The 15,139-nt window shown below is 43.9% G+C and overlaps 1 protein-coding gene across 2 annotated transcripts in view; it reads right to left on the reverse strand.

The window, feature by feature from the left end:
• Positions 1-15,139, reverse strand: part of AOAH (acyloxyacyl hydrolase) — a 74,184-nt gene that overhangs the window by 40,034 nt on the left and 19,011 nt on the right. The gene's annotated exons all lie outside the window — the stretch shown is intronic.

Genomic DNA, 15,139 nt, shown 5'->3' on the forward strand with positions numbered 1-15,139 from the left:
TTTTTTTGGAAAGTGGTATGAATAAAAAACACCAATTCTGCCACAATTTTTTAAGTGTTTTTCTGCTGTCAGTACGATACGCTGATACCCAATTTATGTCCTTTTTTAATTGTTTCCTACTTTTATGCAATAAAAAGAACACATACATTTATCAAGAACGTTGCACCTATCTTTTTGTGAATATATGGTTTTGCACCCATTTTTGGACCAAGTTCTATTAATGAATCAGAATTCGAGGATGAATATTTTTTAGATGCATTTTTTTTTTAATGTTTTGAGTATTCACCCAATTTGAGCCCAATTTATTATTTGTGCAATTTAAAAAAAAAACACACAAACAGTTGCAGGCCTACATCTGGTCAGTAGCGGGTGAATTCTTTTGCTCAATTATTTGCGATTATTCTACAAATATTCTTATAAAAATTTGTTAAATTAGTCCTATTCTGCTTGGTAAAACACCAAATCCTCTGAAGAAAAAAAAAAGTTTGTACATAGCCATTTGAAAGCTGTTTGTTTTTTTTGACAGGTAATTATTTTCTTCCTGAGGTTATATTTTAGCGGTACCATTCTGGGGTGCATGTGACATTTTGATTACGTTTTGTGTGATTTTAGGGAGACATGATTAACAAAAATATCTAATTTTGGCACATTTTAAAATTATTTTTAGGGCCTTCACCATGTGGGTTAAATCATGCAATAATTTTATTGCCAGCATTGTTACGTATAAGGCAATACTAAATACGTATACTTTTTGATCCTAAATTAATGATTTATATTGTGGGGCATTGTGTGTAATATGGGATTGTGAGGGGAATTTTTATTATTTTTTTCTTTTGTGTATTTTGTTACTTTATTTTTTCCTTTTTTTCCCATCCCACTAGGAGACTTCTCTAAGTGATCTGTTGATCAGTCTTTTAATACACTGCAGTGGCGATCGTCACATCACGTCAGTGATTCCTATCCCTGTTATGGTAGTTAGGCTTTGGTTTAGGGCAGACCTGACCGGCTTTTATAGCCAGGACATTAGAGGCTTCAGTGAGGCATCTTCCTCTGTGAACCGAGTCCAGATGATTAACAGTAGGGAATTTCTCCCTCTGTTACCTGTATAGATGCTGCGGTCACATTAACCACGACATCTATAGAGTTAACTGCTGGGATCCGAGTGCAGATTGGGTCCCGCCAATTGCAACAGGTGCCTGGCACTGCTTCTTCCTACTGGCACAGCCATCTGCGGCAATGGAAGTTTAAATTAAACGTGCTGACTTCTCCAGTTTAATTAAAAAAAAAAAAAAAAAAAGAGTAGTCAAACTTTTGGAGTCATGGGTCACAAGTCCCTGCATCATGCTTAATAAGAGTGTTGAATGGCACACAAACATCAGCCATCTTCACATACTGTAAACGTGATATGGCCACATTTTTGCGTGATATTTTTGCATGTTATGCATGTTATGGTTTGCCTAGTCTAATGACTTAAACTTACAGCTGTTAAGGTCCATTTACACAAAAGATTATCTGACAGATTATCTGCCAAAGATTTGAAGCCAAAGCCAGGAATGGATTTGAAAAGAGAAGAAATCTCAGGCTTTCCTTTATGACCTGATGTCTGTCTATACTCCGTTCCTGGCTTTGGCTTCAAATCTTTGCCAGATAATCTGTCAGATAATCTTTCTGTGTAAATGGACCCTAAGATCAAGTCATCAGAAACACGGCCGGGCTGGGTCTTGACGTGGTGAGGTGGGTGCAAAAATGTTGCCACATTATGCCCATATCAAATTGATTATAAAGGGACACTGTTTACTCATTTCTTTGTTAGGCTAGGTTCACACAGCGTCAAACACCGGCCGTTAAAAAACGGCCGTTTTTGCCGCTATTTAACTGACAGCAATGGCAATGCATTGAAGTCAATGGGAGAACGGACATCCAATGCACACAATGCATTGAAAAATGACAATTTTTACCGTGGGAAAAACTGCAGTTTTTCAATGCGTTGTGTGCATTGGACGTCCGTCTTCCCATTGACTTCAATGCATTGCCATTGCTGTCAGTTAAATAGCGGCAAAAATGGCAGTTTTTTAACGGCCGGTGTTTGACGCTGTGTGAACCTAGCCATAAACTGATACTGCAGTGCTGATACTGCAGTCTATAAAAGAGAGTCATGCTGTTTCTGGACAAAAGCTATATTTTTCTATGCATATACTGCCCCATTAATAATAAAGATTAGGTAATGGAAACCTGCTTTATTTTAATAAAATTTTTCTTTGGACATGGAGAACTATAAAGGTACATTTATGTCACATACTGCCAAAATATTGCTCCAGTATCAATCCGATGAGCCTATGTACCTAGTTCCAATCTGGCATGATAATAACAAACTACTAGACATCCACATTTATGTCACAGTAAATTGTGTTTTTCCACCCTGGCAGGTTTTCACATCAAAGGAAGTAGGCATTTAGCCCAAGTATGCCGACTGTGTCAGTGATTAATGTGGGTAACTATTGAAGGATGTCTTAAGTTAAGTATCTCTTGTTTTGTGCCATTTTGGCTGCTTCAAAATATATCTTTGGATGCAAAAGAATAAACTAATTTTCTGAACATACTCCTGACACTGAGATGCCTGTGGCCGGAAAAGTGCTTGAAAATAATTGTTATTAAAAAAAAAGGTTATTTTAAGCTTTTCTCTTTGTTTCAGAGTTTAATTATTATAAATCAACATTTTCCTTGGTTAGATGCATTGTATAAACCTGTACATAAAGGAACCTACTGTGTGCAATTAGTCAACTGAGAAAGTCTCTCTGAGCCTTGGAATAAACTTTCTTTTTTTTAATAAACTGTTTATTTATTACATAATTTCCATTTTATAAAACAGACATTACAGGGATACAGTTAGCTTTGAACATTGGTGGCTATACAGGAGAAGTAATTTCACGCGGTTGTAATGTCATCCCATAATGAAAGAATACTATGTATGGGATCAATCAGTCTAAGAAGTAATATAGATGTCTAAGTGTACGACCTTAAACTCAAGTATCCCGTATAAGGATCAGGAACAAAACACAAAATAAAGAAATAGTAACTTGGGGTAAAACAACAGAAACTCCCATGTAACATAGAAACTACATATAACAAATAACACGGACCGAAACAGAACGACAAGAACAGACATGCGACTAAGGGATAGTACATTAGGAAGGGAAGGCTGGTGGGTAGCGGGCATCCCAGGGGTCCCAAACCAAGCCAAATTTTTCAACTGTATTGGCATTCAAGGCAGAGAGGTATTCCATCCTCCTGATATCTCTAAGCTTGTTGACCAGCGCCTGACCAGAAGGAGTGTCAGTGGATTTCCATGCCGCTGCTATAGTACATTTAGCGGCTGTTAGGATGTGTAGGAGGAGGCGCGCTCCATGTTTGCGAAGATTCTTAGGGGGAATATTCAGTAAGTACGTGGAAGCATCTAATGGAACCACCACTCCTAGTACTGAGCGTATCAGAAGTTTCACTTCCCTCCAGAATTGTATCAAGTTATCACAGTCCCAGAAGATGTGGGGGATAGTACCTACCCGTGAGTTACATCGCCAACATAGTTCTGAGACCTGTGGGAACAGCTTATGTAGTAAGGCAGGAGTGTGGTACCAGTGCATCATTATTTTGTATTGGTTTTCCTTGTAGCTAACACATGTAGAAGCCTTCGATGCCTGGGACCACACTATCTGCCAGATTTCGGGCGGTAGCTCTCTACCGAGGTATTCCTCCCATTTAACCATATAGGGTAGCTTGGCCGAGTCCCTGTCAGGTGGTCGAGAGATGATATCATAAATGGAGGATATGAGTCCTCTGGTGGAGTCACAAGTCTTACACAGCCACTCAAATGAGGTAGGTTTGGGGAATCCGTCCTCTGGACAGAACGTGTTTTTATAATGTGATATCTCTTCGTAAAGGCCATACGCTCGAAGGGGGAGATGGAATCGCTCCCGCAGTTTTTGAAAGGGGAGAAGGGTTCGCCGAAGGGGGTCCACTATATCGGCAAAATGAAAAAGCTTCGTCTGCAACCAAGGGGCTATCACCTCTGCCTGCATACTCGTCGGTATAGAGGGATTGTAGAGGAAAGAGGTTAGTAGGGAGCAGGGGGACCTAAGGGAGGCCAGGGAGCACGTGACCTCCCACATCCGTACAGTCATTCTCATAGGGCCTAAAGAGTCCCTGCGCAGAGGTGGGGAGCCGGGGTTCCAGAGCGTGCTGTTGGGGTGGCCAGGGGCCATCCACAGCCTTTCCAGGTACATCCACTTAGTGTGTGGAAGTAGGGAGGACCATGCCGGTACCCGTCTGAGATGTACCGCCCAGTAGTACTGTTGCAGGTCTGGAACCCCCAGACCCCCGGCCACTGTTTTGGACGTCATGACCCGGAGGGGAATACGGTGACGTCTGCCTCCCCAAATGAACCCCATTATGATTTTCTGAAAAGTCTTCAGAAACATCTTAGGGTTGGGGACAGGTAGGGTTTCCCATAGGTAAAGGAGCTTCGGAAGGACGGACATCTTTACCGCCGCTATACGACCGAGCAGAGAAAGGGGGAGGGTAGTCCACTTAGCCAACTTGGCCGTGACCTCACGTAGGAGTGGGGGGAAGTTATGTCGGAAAAGGGAAGAGTAAGTTGAGGTGATGTTAGTGCCCAGGTACCTAATACTATGGTCTTTCCATTTGTAGGGGTAAGAGGATTTAAGGGCGGCCACCTGCCCTGTGGGAAGATTTATAGGGAGAGCCTCTGTCTTTGTTGTGTTTATTTTGTAGCCTGACAGTTCGCCATAGGTGTGCAGGAGGGTATGAAGGTTAGGTAGGGACGTAGTGGGGTTGCGCAATGTCAGGAGGATGTCGTCTGCAAATAAAGATAGCTTGAACTCCCTATCCCGTACAAGGACCCCCTGAACGTTTGGATCGAGTCTGATCTTAGCTGCTAAAGGCTCTATGCATAAGATAAACAAAAGAGGGGAGAGGGGGCACCCCTGTCGCGTCCCATTTTTTATCTGGAGACGGGGAGATAGGGCGTGAGGCAGCCGAACTTCAGCAGTAGGCGTAGAATACAGGGAAGAAATAGCTTTAAGAAACGAGCCCTCCACTCCAAAGGCGTCCAAAGTCGCCTCCAGGAATGGCCAGCTCAGCCTATCAAAGGCCTTTTCCGCATCAAGACTGAGCAGGAGGCCTGAGGACTTAGTCTTGTTTAGGACTTCTATGAGGTCAATAGTCCTCCGTGTATTGTCCCCTGCTTGTCGGTTAACCACAAAGCCCACCTGGTCCTTGTCGATGAGCCGCGGCAGGAGCGCCCCCAGTCTGTTGGCCAAGAGTTTTGTAAAGATCTTAAGGTCTGCATTAAGCAGGGATATTGGTCTATAACTGGCACAATCTGTAGGGTCCTTGTCGGGTTTAGGGACCACTGTTATATACGAGTCAAGCATTCGCGTGGGGATCTGTTCTCCCGTAAGAAAGTCGTTGTATAAGGTCAGCATATGTGTAGAGAGAATGTCCGTGAAGGTCTTATAGTAGGAATAAGGGAGGCCATCCGGGCCAGGGGATTTTCCATGCGGTAGGTCCTTGACCACCTCTGATAATTCCTCTAGAGTGAAGGGAGAGTTGAGGGTCTGGAGGTCTGCTGGTTGCAATTTGGGCAGGTGACACGAGTCTAAGAAGGAAGAAAGAATTTGGGAGCGTAGGTGCGGATTGTCGGGGAGAGAGGAAGGGAGGGAATATAGTTTGCTATAGTACTCCGCAAAGCGTAGGGCTATACGGTCCGGGTTATATTCCAAGGTTCCCGTGTTAGTTTTAACAGCATAAGGCATTGCTGAGGCCGCAGTGTCCCGGAGTTGGGCTGCCAACAAAGAATGGGCCTTATTAGCTTTCTCATAATAGGTATGTTTGGTATATCGCAGAAGGCGGTCCACATGGAGGACAGCTAAGTCTTTTAGTTCATTACGGGTTGCCACTAATTGTTTCAAGACCTGCACCGATGGGGAAGTCACTAGTGCCTCTTCCAGGGAACGAATGCGTTCAGCAAGAACCTCAGCTTGTTTGTTAGCGTCTTTTTTCAGTTTAGAGGACAAAGAGATACAGTGCCCCCGCAGAACCGCCTTATGGGCGTCCCATAGCGTGGCATGTGTAGGTACACTACCCTCGTTAGTAGCGAAGTAACTGGATATGCATTGTCGCAGGGATTCCCTATGCGTTAGGTTTTTTAGTAACAGTTCATTAAGGCGCCAGTGGCATACCCTGCGGGGCGTAGAGTGGTCCCGTAGGGTCAACGCTACCGGGGAATGATCCGACCAGGAAATACCAGTGATATCAGCATGTTTCGTCATGCGTTGTGCCACTACGTTCCCTAAGAAATAGTCGATACGTGTATGTGTGAGATGAGGGTGAGAGTAGAAGGTAAAGGCTTTATCAGTTGGGTGGGTCACTCTCCAGAGATCGTATAGGCCATGTCTCCTAATTAGTTGTCTAAATTTCTGGGATAACTGGAGTAGTGCCGGGGGGGGCCCCTCCCGGCCCTGTGACATCCTATCCATGCTGGGGGAGAGAAGTGCATTAAAATCTCCCCCTATCAGGAGGAGTGGGGCTGCCTGTGGTCCCACCACGGACGAAACCTTGTTAAATACCTGCGTTAGGAAGGATATCTGGTTATTGTTGGGGCAGTAGAGGTTACAGAGGACCACCGGGATCCCCCTCAGCGTACCCGTAAGGATCACATAGCGTCCCCTAGGGTCTATTAACGAGGAGGTGACCTGGAGGGGGCATTGTTTGGCTATAAGAATGGCCACTCCCGCACGTTTCTTATCATGAGTGGATGTGTAGACCGTGGGATATTTGGCTGCGGCAAATTTGAAGGAACATGTACTATCATGGTGGGTCTCCTGTATAAAAGCTATCTCAGCCCCTAGGGCCCTCAGCTCTCTCAAAAGGAGGCGGCGTTTTTGGTTACTGTTAAGACCCTTCACATTAAACGAGATTATGCGCGCCATGGAAAGGGGGGCAAGGGGGAGCTCTCTCGATCACCTGAGGGACGAGACCACCGCATACCTGACCTCGAGGGGTCTCCGGGAGCCCACGAGCAGTGAAGATTTCCATCGAGCTCCAGCAGAGTTGATGCAGTAGATATCTGGGTCCCTGGGCAGCCAGTGGGAAGGGGAGTGTTAGGAAAGGGTACTAAACAAGTGGGAGACAAGAGACATAACATTAACAAAAACAATCTTACAGTCAACACTGTCATTTATCACAGACAGCTCCTGTCCAGAGCAAGGAATAAATTGAGAGGACTAGTATGACGTCTAGACCAGGAAATCCCTAGAGGGATTCCCCAGAGCCACTAAGACCCTGGACAGGTAGGGGGAATATTTAGTCGGATGTCACTACTGGTAACCAAATATAAGGGTAGTATTGACTAAACAACTTGGTAAGGAACTTGAGGCCACACTCCGTGGCCTGACCTGCAAATGAAAATCGTAAATAATTTCTTGAGAAAAGGCGGCAAAGGTATAAACATTTCGTGTGTAGTAGGGTCCCTGGAAGTCCAGGAGGTATGTTAGCCAAGCTAGGAAGAAGGGTTCCACAGGGTGGGACCGGTCCGATTATTCTTTAGGTCTATGTCTCTGGGCCGGTGTTCGTTTCCCTTGCGGCGTGGAGGAGGGTGCCCTTTTACGTCGCACTCTCGCAGGAGTCCAGGCCGGTGGGGGCGGCGGGGGCGGCGGGAGAAGTTCCCAGGCAGGGAGATCGGGCACCGGGATGTCAAGGTCTCCACAGAACTTCTCCAGGTCAGCTGCACTACGGAGCGTCGCTGTCTTCCCATTACGTCGTGCGTTCAAGCTAAACGGGAACCCCCATCTGTATAAGATATTGGCATCCTTCAGGTTTTGCAGCAGGGGTTTGAGCAGTCTGCGTCTCTGTAAGGTGGCCCATGAGAGGTCAGGCAGTAGTTGGAGATGGGCACCATCGTACAGGATATCTTTCATGTCTCTGGCTTTTTGCATAATCAGTTCTTTGGTCACAAAATCAGTGACGCAGCAGATCACATCTCGTGGCCTCCCATTGTTATCTCTTGCTTTCAGTGCCCTGTGGGCCCTGTCTAGTTGTATGACTCGGTCCATTGGAGGGCCTATGATCATATTGAACAGTTCTTGGAGGACCTGGCGTAGATCCTCTGACTGGGACCTCTCCGGAAGGCCTCTGACTCTGATGTTGTGGCGTCGCCCTCTGTTATCTAGATCTTCTAAGTGTCTTTGACAATCATTTAGGGCTTGATGCTGGGCCGTCACCGTAGCTTGCAGCTCAGCTATGTAGGTTCGTGTATGGTCATGATCGTCTTCCAGTATTTCAACTCTTTGTCCTACATTATGCAGGTCTTGGCGTAGGGTTGCTATTTCCCCTTTAAATGCATCTTTCATCTCTCTCATGAGGCATTGAAAGTCCTCTTTAGTGGGGATGTTTTGTAGGTATTTACCTAGCGGGTGATCCAGTAGCCACTCAGAGGCATCCCTGTCAGATTGCATAGATTGGGAGCTCCAGAGAGGTGCTGCGCCATGTGGGGTCAATGCAGCTTGCTGCTGTATGTGGGGCCCAGCTTCTGGGTTTAGGAGAGGCCAGCCAGAGAGGGGTTTAGCCGGGTGTATCACTGCGGAGGTTTTGGGCAATGAGGACCCCGGGGCACTGCAGTGGGGAGGGCTGGATCTCAGGCCCTGTGTAATGGAGTCTTGCGCTGACTCATCTCCCTCCAAGATGGCGTCCGCCACGTGTATGGCGCAGCCATTATGCGGCTGTGCAGGTGCGTAGGACCGGCTAGGGTGTGTGGGTATACGGCCGGTGTCCAGCGGGGCTGCCCGGGACTCACCCAGCTCCGCGGAATCATCCGTGGATGGCGGCGGGGAGGAGCAGGCAGAGTTCTGTGAGGCGCGACAGGAGGTGCCGGTTGCCATCTTGGACAAGGCCGCAGTCCGTCCGGAGCGGAGGTAAGCGTCCAGGGGACCCGCCAGTGCTGTACTCACAGCTGTCGCCTTCTGCGATTTCCTCCGGGAGCCCCTGCGATACATATGGTGAGGAGGACAAGTGGACCCGGTCAGTGTATTGCCGCCTGCAGGTCAGGCCAGGACGGAGCTCCTCACAGCACGTCTGCTCCCAGCGGCATCCGGACACGCCCCCCCGGAATAAACTTTCTTAACCTCTGTTCTTAAGACATTTTAATTTAAAAATTTAACTTGCAGCCGAATATTCTGTTTTAAAAATAATTATTATTCAGCGAGTGTAAAGCCAATTTTGAGTTGCTATTACCAAAGTTTTGCAAAACAAATACATAATGAAAAATACTTCCTAGTTTGTATGAACAATTTCAGACAAACTGCAGTATCTGACTGCACCAAGTACTGATAGAAAAATATACCCCACCAACAAATCAAGGACTGGGCAGTATGACGTGGGCCCGTTAGCATTCAGATGTTAGGACAGAGCAAAGTGATCCATTCAAGATTGATTTCTGATTCCCATATTGCCCAACACTGAGAAGCGAGCAAGCGCCGACCTGTCAGGTGAGCGCTTGCGTGCTCTTCATTCCCCGTAATAGAGGGCTTTAACCCTTTGAGGATCCAGTCCAAAATGACCCATGGAATGCGCCAATTTTCAATTTTTCCTCCTCCCCTTCTAAAAACACTAGCACTTTCATTTTTCTATCTACAAGGCCATGTGGAGGCTTGTTTTATAGAGGAGTAGTTGTACTTTGCAATGGTGCCTTTCATTCTACCATAACATGTATGACGGAACCCCAAAATATTATTTATGAAAATATAAATTGGTGAAATTGGAAAAAAGAATGCAATATGGTAACTTTTAGGGGTTTCCTGTGTCTACGTAATGCACTGTACAGTAAAAGGGACATGATAACATTGATCTATAGGTCAGTCTGAGCACACCCATATGGAGGTTTATACAGATTTTCCAATGTTATATTTTTTTTTATGAAATCTTTTTTTTGCAATTAATTATTGATAAAATGGGCTTATTGTGTATTGGGACTCTTATAACATTTTAGTTTTTTACCTACGGGGCTGTATAGGGGGGGCCTTTTTTTGCGCCCTGATCCCAATTTTTTATTAATACCATATTTGTGTAGATCGGACGTTTTTATCACTTTTTATTTTTTTTTTTATATATCATGTAACAAAAAATTGGTAATCCTGGCACTTTTTCCCCTCTTTTCGTTTACGCCATTCGTGGCATTTAAGGGGTTAATGACACTGCACGATTAATGCAGCATGTCATTTACAGTGAGGGCCTGGCTGCTGACTGTAGCTGGCCCTCACCTGCTATGAAGCATGCTCTGCTCCGGAGCGCTCTTCATAGCTCCTTAGAGACCCATGACGTACAGGGGTCATCTAGGGGTTAAAACAGGCTTAGACAAGTTATTAGAACAAAATAACTTGAATGCATATGTATAGAACCTACCCATCATCCATCCCCCTTCCCTGTATCCATCCCCTCCTTGGTTGAACTTGATGGTCTTTTTTCAACTGTATTAACTATGTAACTATGTATCTTACTGTCAAGGATTGCGAACCTAAACTTTTCTTTTTTTTCGACGACCCATTCATAAATCACAGACATCCAGGTTTCTTACAGACAAATTGAAAAACCATAATAAATCATATAGATTTTAAGATTTACATATGTATAGCACATATACTAAAATCTTTACCAGCATTCACTCTCAGCTGTAAAATGATGCTAAGTACATTCACAATCGCCCGCAATAGTTCACCATTGTGTGAACAGATCCTTTCTGTGTTTTTAATCCACTCCTGGTTTTGGTTGCTATACTGACTGAAATATACGTAGTGTGAACATAGCTTACTACGGTGTAATAGGGCCTTTAGCCTCTTGACACACCAGATGTCCCCTCTCAGCCAGCTACTTGCAGCAGTGATGGGCCAGTATTAAAGCGACTCTGTCAGCCCCTGGAGCCAACCTGAGGTGCTGACAGAATGCATTAAGTTAAAGTTTACTAGTTAGCAGGGTACTTTTGCCTTGCCTCTAAGAGGAGGGGTTGCTGCACAATTTCATATCTTCCACTGTAATCAAGTTTTAAAGAGGAACTGTGGTGAGGCACTTGTGCTGAACTCACTGGTCTATGGCACCTGTTCGAACAATGACGAGAAGAGAGGCCTGTGACATCATTGGCAAACTGTCAGGATGGTGCACACGGCCTTAGACAGCATCGGTGTATGCATGAACATGCTGTCTGGGACAAACGTGCAGGAGTCCGTCCAGCACAGAATATTCAAGGAGAAAGAGGAAGGAGTGGTGAGGCTTGCTAGAGTGTGGCATGAGTGCCTCACCATAACTCCTCACTCGATTATGTGGATGATATGAAATTGTGAAGCATCCCCTCCTCCAAGAGCTAATGCACACTGTCAGCACCTCGGGTTGGCTCCAGGTGCTGACAGAAACCCTTTAATGCTCCTTACACAAGCTTATAAAAACATAGAAGATTGTCAGCAGAAAAAGACCACTGGGTCCATCTAGTCTACCCTTTTAATATTTCCCTTCTTATTATCTTAGGATAAATGTTTATACCAGGCAGGTTTAAATTCTCTTATTGTAGATTTACCAACCACATCTGCTGGAAGTTTGTTCCAAGCATCTACTACTCTTTCTGTAACTTAATATTTTCTCACATTGCATCTGATCTTCCTGCAACTTACCTCTCACTGTGTCCTCTTGTTCTTGAGTACATTTTTTTTTTACTAAAAATACTTATCTCCGGGATCCTATTTAGTCCTTTAACATACTTAAAGGTTTCAACCATGCCCCCCCTTTCCCTTCTTTCCTCCAGACTATACACATACAGATTCAAATCCTTAAGTCTTTCCTGATATGGTTTATGCCTCACACCCACCACCATTTTTGTAGCTCGTCTTTGGACCTGTTCTATTTTATCAATATCTTTTGGTAGGTGAGGTCTCCAGAACTGGACACAGTATTCCAGATGTGGTCTCACTAGAGCTCTATACAGTGGGATCACAATCTCCCTCCTCCTACTGGTTATACCTCTAGCTATACACCCCAGCATACGATTTGCTTTCCCCACCGCCTGGTTGCACTGGTGACTCATTTTAAGGCTGTCAGAAATCACTACCCCTAAATCCTTCTCTTCTGAAGTCTTTGCCAACACAGAACTGCTGATATGATACTCGGATAGAGGATTCCTCCTCTCCAAGTGCATTATTTTACATTTGGAAAATTTAACTTCAGTTTCTATTGTTTCTTTTCTAGCAAAACTAAATCATTTTCCATATTACTGACACCTCCAGGAATATCAACCCTATTGCACACTTTTGTGTCATCAGCAAACAGACAAAGCTTACTTACCAAACCTTCTTCTATGTCACATACAAACATATAAAAGAATAGCACCCAGAACAGAGCCTTGTGGCCACCACATGTAACCAGTCTCTGCTCGGAATATACACCATTACCAACAACCCTCTGCTATCTATCCTTAAGCCAACAACAAATCCACTGAACTATCCAGGGATTAAGTCCAATTGTTTCTAACTTCTCTATCAGCGATTTATGGGGAACTGTATCAAAGGCTTTGATGAAGTCCAGATAGACGATATCAATGGCACTAACTTGAAGAGTACCCTGAATTCCAGGGAAATAGCAGCCACTAAATTGCATAATAAAGTACATTTAGTTTCACCTTTATGTTTCAAAAACTGAGTCTGCTTGGTGTGCACTGAGAGCATACCCCAGTCGATGGCACAGCTACTACCAGCTGTAATGTTCTAAGGCTGGAGCTTGCTCACAGCACAAGCCGAAGAGACTCCCTTTTTGAAACCTAAAGGTTGAAACTAAAATGGACAACCACTTTGGTAATTTATACACCTGAATGAGTAAGCCCTATGAGTTTCTTCATTTAGATTTAGTTACTCCACTATTAACACATACATACTACACACCCATAGCTTGTATTGATGCGCTCAATACATACTAATAAATAGTCATCATTGGTAGTGGGAGTTATGGGAGCCTCCCACTAGCATCACAGCAGCAAACTATACATTGTCTCATGAGCGCTGTGAATTAATACAGTCAACCCTGGTGAGGTGGAGTGTATAGTATAATAATTTATATATTAGAGATGCTCTTTATTAAGGGGCTCTGTTTTGTGACACATCCCGATCAATAGTACTCTGACCTCCAACATGAATGTCGTTGATGGTAGTTACAGTAAGTTATATTCTCCAGACTGGAGCAATAATATTGTTATTATACTGTACGATCAGTATTTGGTATTTCAGTTTTATTAAAATTTAGTTAAAACTGCAGTTATATCATTTTAGATTAAATTATAATCAATTAAACCGAGCGATCAATTAGTTTGAATCGTGAAACAGGGTTTGTTGTTTTTTCTTGTTGACACACTTTCAAACAAATTAACTATGCTTGAAATATATTTGTTTGAGACATGATGTATTCATTACTGAAGGGAATCTGTCAAAGCCACTTAGCATGTTACAGGTCACATTAAAGCTACCGATGTTGCCACTCATCCATGTAGCATAACAGAGAGAGTTGACCCAATTCCATCTGGTGCTGGCTAACATCAAATATTCTCTGTGGTCGTGAATGATGGCATTAGTGTTTCCGTCTATCACAGAATGCATATGATAGCAGCCAGCCAGTTTTTATTTTTGCGCTGTCGTTTTTTCCTCCTTGTGTTCATAAGACAATAGCGCGTGCACTTTTCGTCCTAGAAACCCAGATGAGCCCTTAATTTTTGCGCCACTAATTGTACTTTGCAATGACAGATGTAATTTTCGCCTAAAATATGCAGTGAAATCAGAAAAAAAATTATATGTGTGGTGAAATTGAAGAAAACACACAATTTTTTAGTTTTTTTGCTGTTCACCCTACGGTAAAACAGAATTGTTATACATGTTCCTCAAGTTGTTACGATTACAACGATATGTAATGTTTAACTTTTATTTTATTTGATGGCTTTTAATAAAATTAAAACCTTTTAAAAAAATATATGTTCCTTAAAATCGCTCTATTCCTATGCTTATAGCACTTTTATCCTTTGGCCTATGGGACTGTGTGAGGTGTAAGTTTTTTGCCCCATGATGTGTTCTTTCTATTGGTACCTTGACTGCGCATATGCGGCTTTTTGATCGCTTTTTATTACAATTTTTCAAGATTTGATTTGACCAAAAATGTGCCATTTTGCTCTTTGGATTTTTTTTACGATTGCGCCGTTTACCATGCGAGATCGGGATTGCGATAATTTAATAGATGAGGCGATTACGCACGCGGCAATACCAAACATGTTTTTTTTTTATTATTTTTATTTATAAAATGGGAAAGGGGGGTGATTCAAACTTTTATTAGGGGAGGGGGCTTTTGTATTAATAGAAAAACATCTATGCAGTATAGTTATACTGCATAGATCAATGAGATCAGTCATCTATTGCAGCTGAAAGCAATAGATTGCCGAGCCGGGATCAGCGCCATTACGGCGCAGACCTCGGCCGGGGACACATGCAGGGATCGCCCACTAGACCACCAGGTATGGGGCACAACAAGTACTTAGATGCAGCTGTCAACTTTAACAGCTGCATCTAAGTACTTAATTAGCGGGTATGGCAATTTGACCATGCCCGCTAAGAGCCGTAGTCCCGGGCTACATATAGCACCCAGGATTGCGGCAGTTAAGATCGGGGTCGCCACGCGACCTCCCTCTGAACTCCCATAGCAGCTATGGCTTAAAGCCCTTCACTGTTTTTGATGTGACCAGATCCTAGGGTCACTCTTCCACAGAGTCACTGTTCTCATGGTAAAGAATAGAGATCAGCAATTAGTGAAATATTCGAATTTTCGAATATCGAGTCGAGTAGACCACGATACTATTTAATCAAATATCGAATCCCATTAAAGTCAAGGGGAAAAAAAATGCTTGTTTATTGGAAATCAATATTCAACAGCTTGGAGGTCACCAATTCCACAATGACACTTGAAGCAAACACCTCTGGAATACAACTGGGACAGCAGGGGAAGCAAGCCTGGGTGCATCTAACACGCCAAAGTCGCATCATTATGCCACTATCAC

This window comes from Dendropsophus ebraccatus, chromosome 2, assembly GCF_027789765.1.
Source record: "Dendropsophus ebraccatus isolate aDenEbr1 chromosome 2, aDenEbr1.pat, whole genome shotgun sequence".
Lineage (NCBI taxonomy): Eukaryota > Metazoa > Chordata > Amphibia > Anura > Hylidae > Dendropsophus > Dendropsophus ebraccatus.